Below are 13,856 nucleotides of genomic sequence, written 5' to 3'. Positions count from 1 at the left end.
AAAAACCTACATAGGCGTTGGAAGATACCCGAATGTCTGAATCTGAGCAATAAAATTCTCTTTGAATTATATTAACGAGTGAGCCGAAGACGACGTATTTCGCTTGATACCGGCCATAAACATTACTTTTGTGGGCGGCTACAGTACTAAATCCCGATTTAGGAAGATCAGAGATTGCTCCGTATGGAAAGATACGAAAAGATCTCGCTCCTCAGTTCAACCGGCAGCGTCATGGTGTCGGGTGAACTCTCGGAGATTCGAATTGGAAATGCTATTCACGCACCTTATGTAACACGGGCGTCATGCAGGAACAGACACAGGTATAGTGCTCAGGTATCGTATCGCTCTCACAATCAGGTGTACTCCGACATCGAGCCACACACGTCCGACAATTGGACACTGAGCCTCAGTGACGGAGCTCGCGAATGTCCTGTACTTGAATGTCGGTCGATACGCCTTCGGGGATAGCGAGCTGAACTAAAAGACATGTCAAAAGATTACCGATATAAGATATAAAAATAATTATTATAAAGCTATAAATTTGCTTACTCGATCGTTTGTTTCTCGCGGATTAAATGAACTGGGAGTCTGAGACTGTATCGGTTTTTAGCTTCTCAGTTCCTCCATCGGCCCTTGGCTCAAGCGATGCGAAAGCTAATGGAGAGAAGACATATCTACCGGGGCCCTACCCTCCAAATACAGAAGTAAAACCTTTAATAAGTATCGTGGTACGAGTACAAACTATGCACCAGAACAAAACGTCATTTACAAAAGAAACACTTCCTCTATGCTATTCTGATCGGGGATCGTACCCATTACACAAATCGCGTTTCCCCGTTGTATTTGCATAGATATTCGCTGTTTAAAAAACTCTTTCGCCCGCTTTTGGCCAGTTGAAGTTGCTATACCGTTTCCAACCATTTCCACTAGCTTTTTAGTACCGTCTCCATAAGGTCCGTAAATTTCGATGGCTGCAGCAACGAAATCGTATCTTGCTTGCATCCAAGCGTGTTTCGCTAGTTTCTTCCTTTCAGCGAGTTCGGCTGCTGCGCCGGCGTTCACGGAAGTGCGGTCGATATACGAAACCGCCAGCGTGTCTACGCAGGTGACGTCTATGGCCAGCGGTTTTCCGCGCGCCCACGGTATTAGTGTGATCACGTCCGGCCTTTTCCTATCCTTCACAGACAGACCTTTTGGTTCCATTCTAGAGGGAAAACCGGCTGACTTCAAACCTCGGGCAAATTCCGCGCTGATTCCGTCATGTCGTGGTAGTCTTCCGGCAGACCGCTTACAGCGAAGTCCATGCCGTCCTAACTCGTCGACCAACCCTCCACAAACGCACACATGTGGAGTAACTATCGGTGCTCCCAGACGCAACGCAACACTGATGCGAAAGGCATTGTCCTCCAGGAGATTACCAAGGCAGGCTGCGGGTAATGCATGAATCCACACACCTGATTCCGGGACTGATACCGCCTTCAGGTGCGCGACTTCCTCCGGTAAAGTCCGTAGCGTAGTCAGCCTTGAAAACGCATTCAGGGTCAAAGGAGTGTCCCAAGCTTTCTGGACGTGTCGGATGGCTTGCGCCGGAATTTCGTTGGTGTCGGCCTCTAACTTCCAGGCGCGGGTGGCGGTAGTAACATCCGTTGCCGTCAGTTTCGGGCACAGCTTTGAAATCAGTGGGTGTAACGAAGAAGCCGATGCCAAGTAGGCAGAAGGAGCTAGCCTCTCAGTTCGTCTGATCCCCAAACCCCCGAAACGAACTTGAAGGGAGGCCTGCAGCCATGCTGGGTGATCCATCTTTACATTGGTGATGGTCTCAACTGCTTCGCTAAATACCTGGTCCAGTCTGTACAGCTCTTGTGGAAACATCCATACGAGGGAAGTGCGCAAGATATGTACTATTTTTGGCACCCCAAGGCAATTCTTCCATAGGAACAGGGCTTGGTGTTTAGGAATAAGCTGCAAGCGGCCGACATGATTCCCAACTGGTGGATTTTTTCATTGATCATCGGGATTATGGCGGCTGGTAGAAGAGGGGATCCCAGCAAATTTAGCTTATCCGTTGTTACTATAGCTATTCCAGGGAATAAACTGGTGAACTCGTTAGCGGCCGATGAACGCTGTGCTTCGGTGCCCCCGCACAAAAGCAGTTCGCACTTGGCGATGTTGACTTCCAGGCCGACTTTCTTAGCTTCCACTATCAGCAGCAGGAAATTGCGGATCACTTCTATGCGAATACAACGGGAAACCCTCCAAATACGAGTACAGTATTGTACTCGTACTTGCTTAAACTGTGTATACGTATTAAAATTAAATTGCTTTTGCTCGCTTTGAATTCGTTTTCTGGTTTAAGGCGCTAGGGCGTGGCTAAAGGATGAGGCGTGGCTAAAGTGCAGCAGTGTACAGTGAACTTTGCTATAGCGCTTACCGGGTAAACGTGGCTTAAGCCAAACCATCCCAGTATCATAAAATCTGAGGCGTTATGGTCAACGAAGAGCTAGCGTTTGGCGAACATTTCTCGAAACTTTTATATTGAACACTTAGTACGCCATCATCGGATTATAGAAGAAATATATTTGCCCTACATTTTGATGCATTTGCGAAGTGAAAAAACCCAATGTCTTGACAATGCGCATCGTACCAAAATGCCACTTGTTAGCACATGTTAGGTACGTAGTGCGTAGATTGCATCCGGCGGGGCAGAGGGCGAGGGCTTAAACCAGAAACTCAATCGTGATAGACTGACAATAAACAGGCAATACACAAGGGGACAATATTAACGCGGTATGCGCAGTATGTATGTCTGTACTTTTTACGTACGTTGTGGTTCACGTACGGTTTTAATAACTGTTCTTTTCTAAAGCTTTTGATCGCTATTAAAGTCCATCAGCGATTCTGCTTGTGTTGATTAGTCTGAGTTGAGCCTTGGTCTTGGCAGATCTGTGCGCAGTGTGTGCAGTGTGTGCAGTCTTCAGATTATGATTAAAGGTTATGACTTTCTTGTGGCGAAAGCATTAGTGTGTACCTGTAGGAAGTCACATTTGAATCTGGATGACAACATCATCCAGATATTTGGTTGTGAGCGCAGGAGTAGGAGCAGATCACCGTTCAGAATAGAGACTCACACTCTACCGACTGGGTGTGGTTGGTCATCTAGTACGGTACTTCTAGTCGTAGTGCGACTGCCGTATAGCATGTCAATATGTTTAACTCAAATCTAAATGAACATACAGTGAATGACGCAGAAGTTGGTGCGCTTACCGTTTTGAACAATTTCAAATTTTACTCGGAATACTCTGATAATTCGAGATATCCAGCGAACCACAATATGGGTGTACAGCATACAGTAATTATATTAACCCGTTGACGGGCATTGGCGTCAGGCGACAACATAGTCACCACGGCTGACCTATGGTCAGCACAAACTCACAAAAAATTCCCTTTCTTAATTGCATATTTTCATCGGGAAATCCCGATTTTCATAAGGAAACTCGCACTCCTTCGGGTACCTCCCGCTGGAGGGTTAAAAGCGCTTTCATTCTCTTTACCGCAGAGTTTTTACAAAAGGTAAACAGTGTAGGAAAACATGATACGCCTACAAGACAAACACAAACATCCAACCCACACAGATGGCTACGCACACACAGGTGCGGCTACGAGAAGTTATTAAAATGAATAACAGCAGAACATCCATTAGGCAAAAACCCAACATTCACAATAATGATGCCACCGATTTCGGCAGAAGGTTACCGAGAGAGTCGGTCACCACCAGCAGAAAGCGTAACGCAGTGCGTGACAGTTTCTCCAAACGCAGATCCTGCAGTCCATCCACCGATCCACGCACCATTTCTTCCTGCGGTAATGAGAGGACGGGCGCGGATCCGCAGTCTGCGCCTCACACAATGCCTAGAAAAACCAAAAGACTGCAATACTGCTGTGCTAACGTGGCTTTTTAGAGCAAGCAGTAAGTTTGAGGGAAAAATAGTACATGGACACATGTATTTTGAGAAAGCTGTGGTATATTTTTAGTTTTACGCTGGCTCTTACTCTGCACACTTCCCTGCGATAATCCCCCTGCTCCCATCCGCAGTGACTGAAGCCAACCATTCCGAAAGCGCCAGCACTTCGTCGTTCCTAGGTACCGGCAACGCCGCCTCCAACACATTCCATACCGTGGATCCCCAGTCCCCTTCGAGCGGTAGGCGGGCTGGGGGCAAGGGGAAGTCCGGCTGAATTTCCGGGCCCAATGGGTCGGGGAATGACCTATATCTCAGGCCCACCGTGCACCCGACCAGATGGAGGGCCGCACACGGCAGACTGCGGCACAAGGCAATGAAATCATCCAGCGGACCACCGTTCTCGGAGGAGCGAGTGTGCACAGCGCAGTGTCCCTGGTTAGGACTTCTCCAGAAGCGACAGAGAGAGGCCAGATCCGGGAGCAAATACCGGCCGCCTGCCACATACAGCCCCGCCAGACGAATTCTGGGATAGGTTCGCGCCATATAGCGCACCATATCGGCCACGGGGAATATATTTATCATGTGGTAGCTGTTTCGGTCGTAAACCACGATAATATACTTGGTGGAAGAGCACAGATATTTGAAGAGGGGCGCCGTTAGGATATAATCCAAGTACAATCTATCCAGCGCATATCGGCTGGCAACGCTCGTCTCGATGACGATGCTGGCCGTTAGCTCCGGCGCGTCCAGAATGGCGTCCCATGCGGAGCACACCGCGCGGAGCATGGTCTGCGTCCGTGTGTCGAGATGCGCAAATACGTGCTGCCACACATCACAGTCACTGCCCGCCATTCGCGCGTCACGCCCCCTTAGCCGGTATCTCGCGTAGGATGTCCGGAAGGCGTCGGATCAGCGTATTGTGTAACGGTAGAAAGGAGAACTGAAATACTGACAGAGTGACAGTCGCTATCTACTATCTGTTTCGATATTTTTGCCTCAGACTTACTGCACTGACTGAGTTACGAGCGTATTATTCCGCTCTATGCGCACTTGCTGTACTAACGCAACAGAACTACAATAGTACTACTCGACACGCACCTTAAAAGAGTTCTGTAAGATACAGAGCCGGAAGTTCTGTAATATTTTGGGACCACCCCTTATCTATGATTGGACGCCCGAGTTAAAGTGTTCTGTATCTAAAAGGAACTCTCCTGGCTCCGTTACGATACAGAACTCGTACTTTTACCAAGTCAAAATTATTTTTTGATGTGGATGATCAGCCCCCGTACGTCGAAAGTCCTGTTTTTAGTTTTGAGGGCGAAATCAGCGGGAATTTAATTGTTTCTATTGAAACAATATTCCCGTTCTGCTTGTTAACTGTTTTTAGCTGCCTAAGACTTAGACTGTGTATGTTTCATGATGTTTGAATTTGTATCGATGGCAACTTCGCGACAGCCGTCAGCGCAGAGCTACGAGGAATGATAAATTCCACCTCAGCGTACTTCACGTGCGAGGTTGTCTTTCGCTTTTTCACTAGTCATTTGATTTCTTCAACATACCACAACTTTGAAATGTCAGAAAAACAGAAAGGGAGCGGCTGCAAAACTGAAATGAAAAATACATGAATTGTTGACAAATTCGGCTACAGTAACTGGGCACTGTTTGACGTTAACACTTCGTCTCCTAGCACGGTTACTCACACCAGAAGGCAGAAGTGACCTTATTAATTCAGTAACAAATTTCAAAAAAATAATTTTTTAACAAAACTTTTTGGCTATGTGAGTGAAAACGGGTCTAGTTTCTGATCGTGTTGGTTTCGACCTACTCGGTGCTACCGGAAGTCCAGAATTCAGATGGTGTGAGTCACCATCCTTTTGGGATATGAGCATTCAAATGGCCATACCGTCCTGCTGCGTGAATGAAAGGTTTCGAGAAAATCAGGCCTCGTACTAAACAACATTCGTATGTAACTGGTAAATTTTCAGCGATATATGTTGTGCCGTTGCCCAACAAAAAAATGGGAAGCATTGGGAAGTTTTAGAAGACTGCCCAATGATTCCCGTGCTCGACAAAACGGCATATATGGAAGACAACTGAAGCAGCCGAGAAGACGCAGCGCAGGTGAGCATACCGCAAGCCGGTCTAGGTATATGGCTGATCCGGGTCAGCTGGGCTGATAAAAGACAGAAAGAGATAGCACTGATCTGTTGTCTCCTTTCTCTTTCATCACAAATCTGGCGCACCTGTCTTACTCTGTTTCTTTTGTTTTCTCCCTTCATGGAATTGGTCAAACATAATGAAAACAAAAGGCACCATTGGGCAGAAAAAGCTAATGACCAATCGTGTGCTTCTGGTGGCTTACACCATGAAAGTAGACCTCGTTGTTCAAAACTGACACGGACCTTTAATAAGTATCGTTGTACAACTGTACAAGTACAAACTTAGTACCAAAACAGAACGTCATTATAACAGAAAAACTTCCTCTATGCTATCCTGATAGGGGAGCGTACCCATTACACAAATCGCGTTTCCCCGTTGTATTTGCATAGATAGATATTCTCTGCTTAAAAAACTCTTTCGCTCGCTTCTGGCCAGTGGAAGTCGCTATACCGTTTCCAACCTTCTCCACTAGCTTTCCACGTTGTCTCCACTAGCTTTCCAACCTTTCCACGTGGTTCAAACTGCCAGTCGACGAAGTGTTAATGGTCTCGTTGCTCTGTAACGCTCTATAAGATTCAGTGCTGTACCATTGGTAGATTCACTTTTACAGAACTTCCGGTACTTTATGTTACAGAACTCATTTAAAGTGCGTGTCGAGTAGTATTAATACACTCAGGTTTAAAAAAACTGAATGGACTGTACACGCTACATGCGCGTATGCAGATGCACAGAGCCAGAGGCGAAGCATTCTCATTCTATGTATTACCGAGTAGGCTGTGCTTTCACTGATTTGTGCAAAAGCCACACCTTTTCTTTGCATCATTAACCGTAAGTCAAAAATATACAAATGCGCTGCATCCATGAAATATTAATATATTGTAATATGTTGAATTTCCTTTAATTTCTCAATATGTGCAAGGCGAGCTTCGCTCAACAAACATGATCAAATGACATGTTGAATTTTATTTTTTGTTTCAAATCGGAATTAATTTTAACAACTTCTCCACCTACTGCTGTTCAAAAAAAATTTTCATTTCCAATTTTTAAATTTTCATTGTTTCAAACTTTGAAGTACAGTACTGAGGCTGTACAGCGGCAAGTCCTTCGAGAATTCTTGCGACGTTGTGAACCAGTAACGAACTTGGAACAGGAATTCCGAGAACTCCAACTGCATATCATCGGGCAAGTCCACAAATACTGCAACTTCCCATCCACGACGTCGACGCGGACCACATCGCCGGTGGGGCTGAAGTCCCGGTGGATCGTCTCCATCGCCCGCTCCAGCTGTGCGGCGGAAGTCCCACGACTTCCGAATTGCGCGCTGTGGGAAGCGGTGGATGCCGGTTTAACGGTGCTGACAGTGACAGATGAAGAGCGGCAAAAGTTGGCCGACTGGCTAAAGGGAGGACGGTCGGTCGCTACTTCATTAGTGCTTGCACGGTGAGATGTTGTAACTTGTAACTACGTTTCGACGCAACCGCTCGTTTGCTTTCTGGTCTTGGTGCTCTATGATATGATGTGAAGGAACCATTCTAGGTACCAGTCACGACTCACAACAATCGCGAAGACCAGAAAATAAATACTTCGTGATTAAGCGTATTGCGCTTCTCTGCTCGAACCCAGTGCTGACGATTTAAGCATTTGATGTGTTTCTCTTGCACACATCGGTATTTTACATATAATTTTATGAAATTTGTGAACCGCGAAGATTTGCCGATTTCCGCTTTTTCGTCCCACATGTATGCTAAGAAAATGTGCTTGCCCTCTTCTACTGTAGAATTTGTGTGCGACGCAGACAGTGGATCCGCGATCGACACTGCATTATCGCGAAAAGAAGTGGTGCGTTGATGGCCTAAAGGATTTGCAAGTGGAAAGATTGTCGTCCATTGCGCAACATTTCCTGAAGAAGCTGGTGGAATATGCTAACAAGTAACAAGTGACAACTGAAATTTATGGGGTCGTTGATAGTATTCTATAGGCCATAAGATTTATCGCTTTCTTTGTTTTGCGTTTCTTTACGCATTTAAATGCGTTGTGTTTCGATACTGCCCAATTAACAAATGAAACTATATCATTCTTAACATTATCCTACTTTCTGCGTAAGAGATATTTCAAAAGGAAGTAGAGAACTGGAATTCAGTTTTTTGCTGTTCGGATTTTTGGACGATCTTGATGGGCAGCCTTTATGTGCAATCTGTGCTTGGTGATTTTACTGCAAGGTCAAAACCGGCGAGAAAAAACTAGAAGATTAAGTAATGCCCATCATCATTACACATGGAGAAGTTTTGTAATTTGTTTTTGTTTGGTAATTTGTTTACTACTTCCAGCAGCACATGCTTACCATAGTACTGTATTCACGGTTAAGCACTCGTATCTAAAGCAAATTGCTGTTTTGCCTCTTTCAAATGTTGCGTGAGTCAGCATGACTTTACTTATTCACTGTTAACAACAAATGCGTAAAAAAGTATCACCCGAGCGACTACGAACGTACGAAGCGTCATAAAAACCAGTAGAACGTGAGGCAGATTGCGTAAAGGGAAAGTTTCAGTGGATATTAATTTTCGAAACGGCTACCCGCGAGAGTCTCCCGCGTTTGTGCTGTCCATTTGGAGTTTTCTTTCTCAGAGAATAGAGTCCTCAGAGAATCGTTTCTCACAAACAGTACATAAATTTGACTATCTTTCTAGTTCAGGCTTTCTGATATACATACATATACATGAATATACAAGATTAAAATGCATCAGTGCAGACCTTCCAATTCCAGGTACTTTATATTGAAACAAATCGTGATACTTGCGGTTTTTAAGTAAATCCCTAGGAAACGGTATTGCTACGTTATAAACTCCACTAGCGTTATGTGCGGCCCCTGGCTTTGTAGTAGCTAGGGCTGACGTAGAAATCCCGACGTGGATTTTAAGACTTTATTAATTTTACGGAACACAATTCAAGTGACTGCTAGATGACTTCCAGTGGATTAAGCAGAGTAGACCATTTAGCATTAGCAAGCTTAGCGCATGATCCGTGAGTTGCCAGCTGGCTTTGTGCCATTGAATCGCTCGGTATCTGTTCCTTTTTTTGGTCAAAGAACCGCATTTCAAACAGCTGAAATCAGACTCTCCACTAACAAAATAATAGTCGCCGTTGTCGTTAAGATTGCGTTATGACATGGCTGCAGTTTTTATCAAGACGTTAAAGAAGCACGCAAAAAATAGCTACAGATATATGAGCTAATTTTAGCTACAGATATGTAACCGTCAATCACATGAACCTCACTATCCAAAAAATTCATCAATTTTCAACAGGAAGTGTTGCGCAATCGACGACAACCGTTCCACTTGCAAATCCTTCAGGCCATCAACGCACCACTTCTTCCCGCGATAATGCAGTGACGGCCGTGGATCCATTGTCTGCGTTGCACAAAGAGTCTAGAAAATGGGCAAAATATAGCTGTATTGAGAAATGTGGTAGTTTCTTCAGATGTGCAAACGACAAACGAACATCCATCCGTGTTTCAAAACCCAGTGTTCAAAACACTGTCAATACCCAGATGGATTAGTAATTCTCACCTGGCAAACCATACTAAGAAAGTAAGAATAATTCCCAGCCTCTTTCAATCGGTACGTTAGCCGTTGCCGCTGCTGAGGCGTCGGCACGGTTAAACCGGCGTCCAGCGCTTCCCATACCGAGCAATCCATATCCGCGGTAAGCTTGACGCGAGGCGTAGCATTCATCAGGACCGGTTGCAAGTGAACTGGACAGTATTCTGTCGCTATAGTCCAAGTTGAGAGAGACGTTGATAAGTTGGATGGCATCGCTTGGAAGATCGCGACAAGCTGCAGTAAATTCGCTTAACCAGGGAGCATACGCTGCCTTGTCATCAGTATGTTCGGCCTTGTCAACTTGATGGAGCAGACATTCTCTCGTTAGATAGTTGTTGAACTTGTTGTCACAGCGCAGACGGAAACGGACGCCAACGATACGGATAACTGCCAGCCGAATGCTGCCAAAATTGCTGGCAACGTAATGCACCATGTCCAGTATTTGCGGAAAAATGCTGAGCCACTTTGGGACTTGGATCAATAAAGTCTTTGTGGATGGGCGCAGACAATAGAAGACAGGAGCCATTGCACAGTACACGAAGAGGTCCCGACGGACGCTGTCGTTGCTGGTCCAGGCAACAGCAATGTGGGTAGCCAGTATGGGCAGTTGCAGAATGCAATTCCACAGGTAGCACACAGCGCGCAGAGAGTTCTGCGTCAATGAGTTGAGATGCGAAAAGACCTCCGTCCACAACTCCACCGGCAGGGCCATAGTGTCTGGTGCGCTTTCAATATCCGCGGATGCTGGCTCGCGAAAACGGCCGACTAATGCTGCCAGCTGTTTGGGCAGTTCAGCCGACGGTTTGTTGCAGGATTCCTGGAAGAGAATGCCAGAACCGTGGGCCCGACCATCGGCATCTTATTATACTGTAACTCTTGAAGAATAGAAACGAGGGAAACAGCTGACGCCTGACACTCAACCGGTTTATTTCCCTTAAAAGATGAGTACAATCTCCAACCAAAGATTAACTTACCACCGTCCAATAATAACGAATCCATCCGGACATAAAGTCAATATCCTGACAATAGAGGTAACACAGACGTCCATCCACAACTTCCATAAAAGAAAATGCACGGTCAGTATCGTAGAAACGCAAATCCGACCCACAATGCCGTAGTTGATTTTTCAAGTCACTGGCCGACAACGAGCCGCACACTCCCGGCAACTGGACGCTAAGCTTGACAAACGTCTTCTCGTCAGCATACCTAAATTGTGTTCAATCGAAAACCAGTTTTTTAAAATATCTATAAATAGCCACGTGAGCATTTGTATCGGTTTTCGCTTGCTTACTCGGTCTTAAGTTACCCGCGGACTCGATGCACTGGAACGATATCCGTACAGGTATCATCGTTGGCACTAAAAACCGTCTTATTCCACCAGCGAACAACTGCCATATCACACTGACTGGAAGTGCGTACTGCACCGCGTGCTATATTGACAAGCTGGGCCGGGAACCAAATCCAGGGACCAGAAGAACTCGAACGCATTAGCACCTCCGTGGCGATGTAGGGATCCGTTTGCCAATCAGCAACGGCGATTGCATGACTAGCGGGAAATACACGATGAGGGATGAGGACACGGTTGCCGAAGGGGAGGAAACGGCGGCGAAAGGCAGGGCAAAGAAAATCGACGAAGACTCCGTCGTCCGTCACATCCACCACGCGTCCGTAGCGAGCCAGACCATCACCACCCATGACATCGACGCTGTTGACTTGGTAGATTTGACTCGACATAGCTTTGATCAGCCGAAGCTCTGTCAGAAGCAAAAACAGATGACCGTTTGCCTTGGATCGCGCCGCGGTCATCGCGGCAGCATTAGATTGGTCATAGACGCACGGCTTAGGTGAATTTTAATAAAAAAGAAGAAAAATTAATTCGAACACGCAGAAAATAGCGGGAAAATATCTTTGCTTACCGTCTTCAGTAGTTTAAATTGTACTCCGTGATGATTGAGCAGCTTTTCAATGTCAAGAGCCAAAGCGATTTCAACAACAATACCCACTGAACCCCAATAATGGCTGTTGAAGCTACTACATGGCTAATTACGAGTATTTTTGCGTTGAACTTGTCGAGTCTTGCTTTTTCAAATTTGGTTCCGTATTTTTGCCTTTCCTTAACTAGGTCAAAGCAGAGGTGCCGGCCACACCCTGCTGATTTGGATGCTCTGCCTCCTGTGCAATCATGCTATTCATCATGCAGTCTACGTTCCGGGTAATGGCCAGCTGATTAGAACAAGCATTCACAGCATTGCAAACCGATTAAAGTTTAAACCATACGGCATTAGTACTTCCGCTTTATTGCGAGCATATGCTTTGTTCTGGGCACATTCGGATAGTGCCCGCCCGGCAGCCGGAAATCATCCAGCAGTACCAGCACAGCCGCATCATAAAGCTGTGCTGATCCGAGGTGTCAGGGAACTGTTTGTCATGGTATTGCCAGCCAATCCGTGCCGTTTCCGATCACTTAATGGACATTTCAACAACTGCAATGCCAGATTATAGACAAATTGATCACAATAATAAGAGCCTTATGAAAAGTGTATGCGTAGTGTGACGAAGTAAGCAGAAGAAAAAGATCGTTAGAAGTTTAACAAGCCCGAACTACCGCAACTGAAAAAAATTAATCCTAAACAACAAGAAAACGGTTAAAAGATTAAGTATGAGAAAATGCAGCAGTAAAATTATGCCCTTAAAAAGAGATTCGGACACGGGCTATAACAGGGCGAAACCGAAGGTCTCATGGCCAGCAGGGGCAGAGGAGAGTTGCGTAGAATAAGCCCGTGTGGGGTCCTGTCATCGCACTGTTGCTAGAAAACACACTAAAACAAAGAACGAATAATTCTGTATGTTGCTGATGTCAGCCGTACATCAATAATCACGATAACGTGACTTTCCAAAACATCCATGCAGTTTCATCAGGAATTGCTGCGCAATTGACGACAATTTTTCTACTTGCAAATCCTTCAAGCCATCAACGCACCACATCTTCCCGCGAAAATGCAATGACGACCGTGGATCCGCTGTCTGCGCCGCACACAGAACATAGCAAAGAAAAGTGCGGTGATTTCTTCACTTATAATGCGCAGGCGAACGACTATGTCAAAACTCAAATTCAAATACACTGACAGTACCAAGCCACGTTGGATAAGACTTCTCACCTGGCAAACCGTCCCGACTTAGAGATCCACCTCATCCCCTTTCAACCTGTTCAACCAGTGCGTCAGCTTTAGCCGCCGTTGGAGCATCGGCACGGTTAAGCCGGCGTCCAGCGCTTCCAAACCGAGCACTCCGTATCCGCAGTAACCTTGACAAGAGGCGTAGTATTTATCATGACCGGTGTCCAGTAAAAGATACTGTATCTGTTGTTGTTACCCATGCAGAGAGAGACATCAATCAATTGGATGGTATCGCATGGAAGACCGCGACAAGCTGCGCTGATCTCGGAACAGCTGAGACCATTCCACACATGGCCATCCAGCCGTGTCAGTCTCGTGGATTCGACATTCTGCATGGTCGCCCAGGTAGATGTCGCCTTCATGCAGATAGCAGCGGATGGGATAACTTGCAGTCGAATGCTGCCATTGTGCGTGACAACATAATGCAGCATGTCCAGTATTTGCGCGATAATGCTGTCTTTCAGCAGCCACGTTGAATCTTGGATGACTGAGGTCTTTGTGGATGAGCGCAGACATTTGAAGACAGGAGCCGTTGCATAGTGCACAAGGTGGTCCCGAGTCCCGACGGACCGTTTCGCTTTTGTTCCAGGCAATTACAATGTGGGCGGTCTTAATTACAATGTGAATTTCTCAAATGCCTTTTTTCCAATAGGCTTACATGGGTTCAAAGGAAAAGTATTTAAACATGCAATTAATAAATTATGAGGTCATGGGTGATAATTCATGGGCAAATGGCAGTAATCGTATTTATATACAGTTGCTTACTTGTTCGTCTGTTTCTCGCGGATTCGTTGAACGGGGACAATATCTGTCCCTACCCTACCAACGTCTTTATTCCACCATCGAACGACTGCAACATCGTAGTGCTAACGTACTACACCGCGCGCAGTATTTACAAGCTCGGCGGGGAATCAAATCCACGGACCGCGCAAACTCGGGCGCATCAGTACTTCCATGGC

The sequence above is a fragment of the Paramacrobiotus metropolitanus genome, unplaced genomic scaffold (assembly GCF_019649055.1).
Source record: "Paramacrobiotus metropolitanus isolate TYO unplaced genomic scaffold, Prichtersi_v1.0 Parri_scaffold0000007, whole genome shotgun sequence".
Lineage (NCBI taxonomy): Eukaryota > Metazoa > Tardigrada > Eutardigrada > Parachela > Macrobiotidae > Paramacrobiotus > Paramacrobiotus metropolitanus.
Note: the sequence above shows the minus strand (reverse complement) of the source record.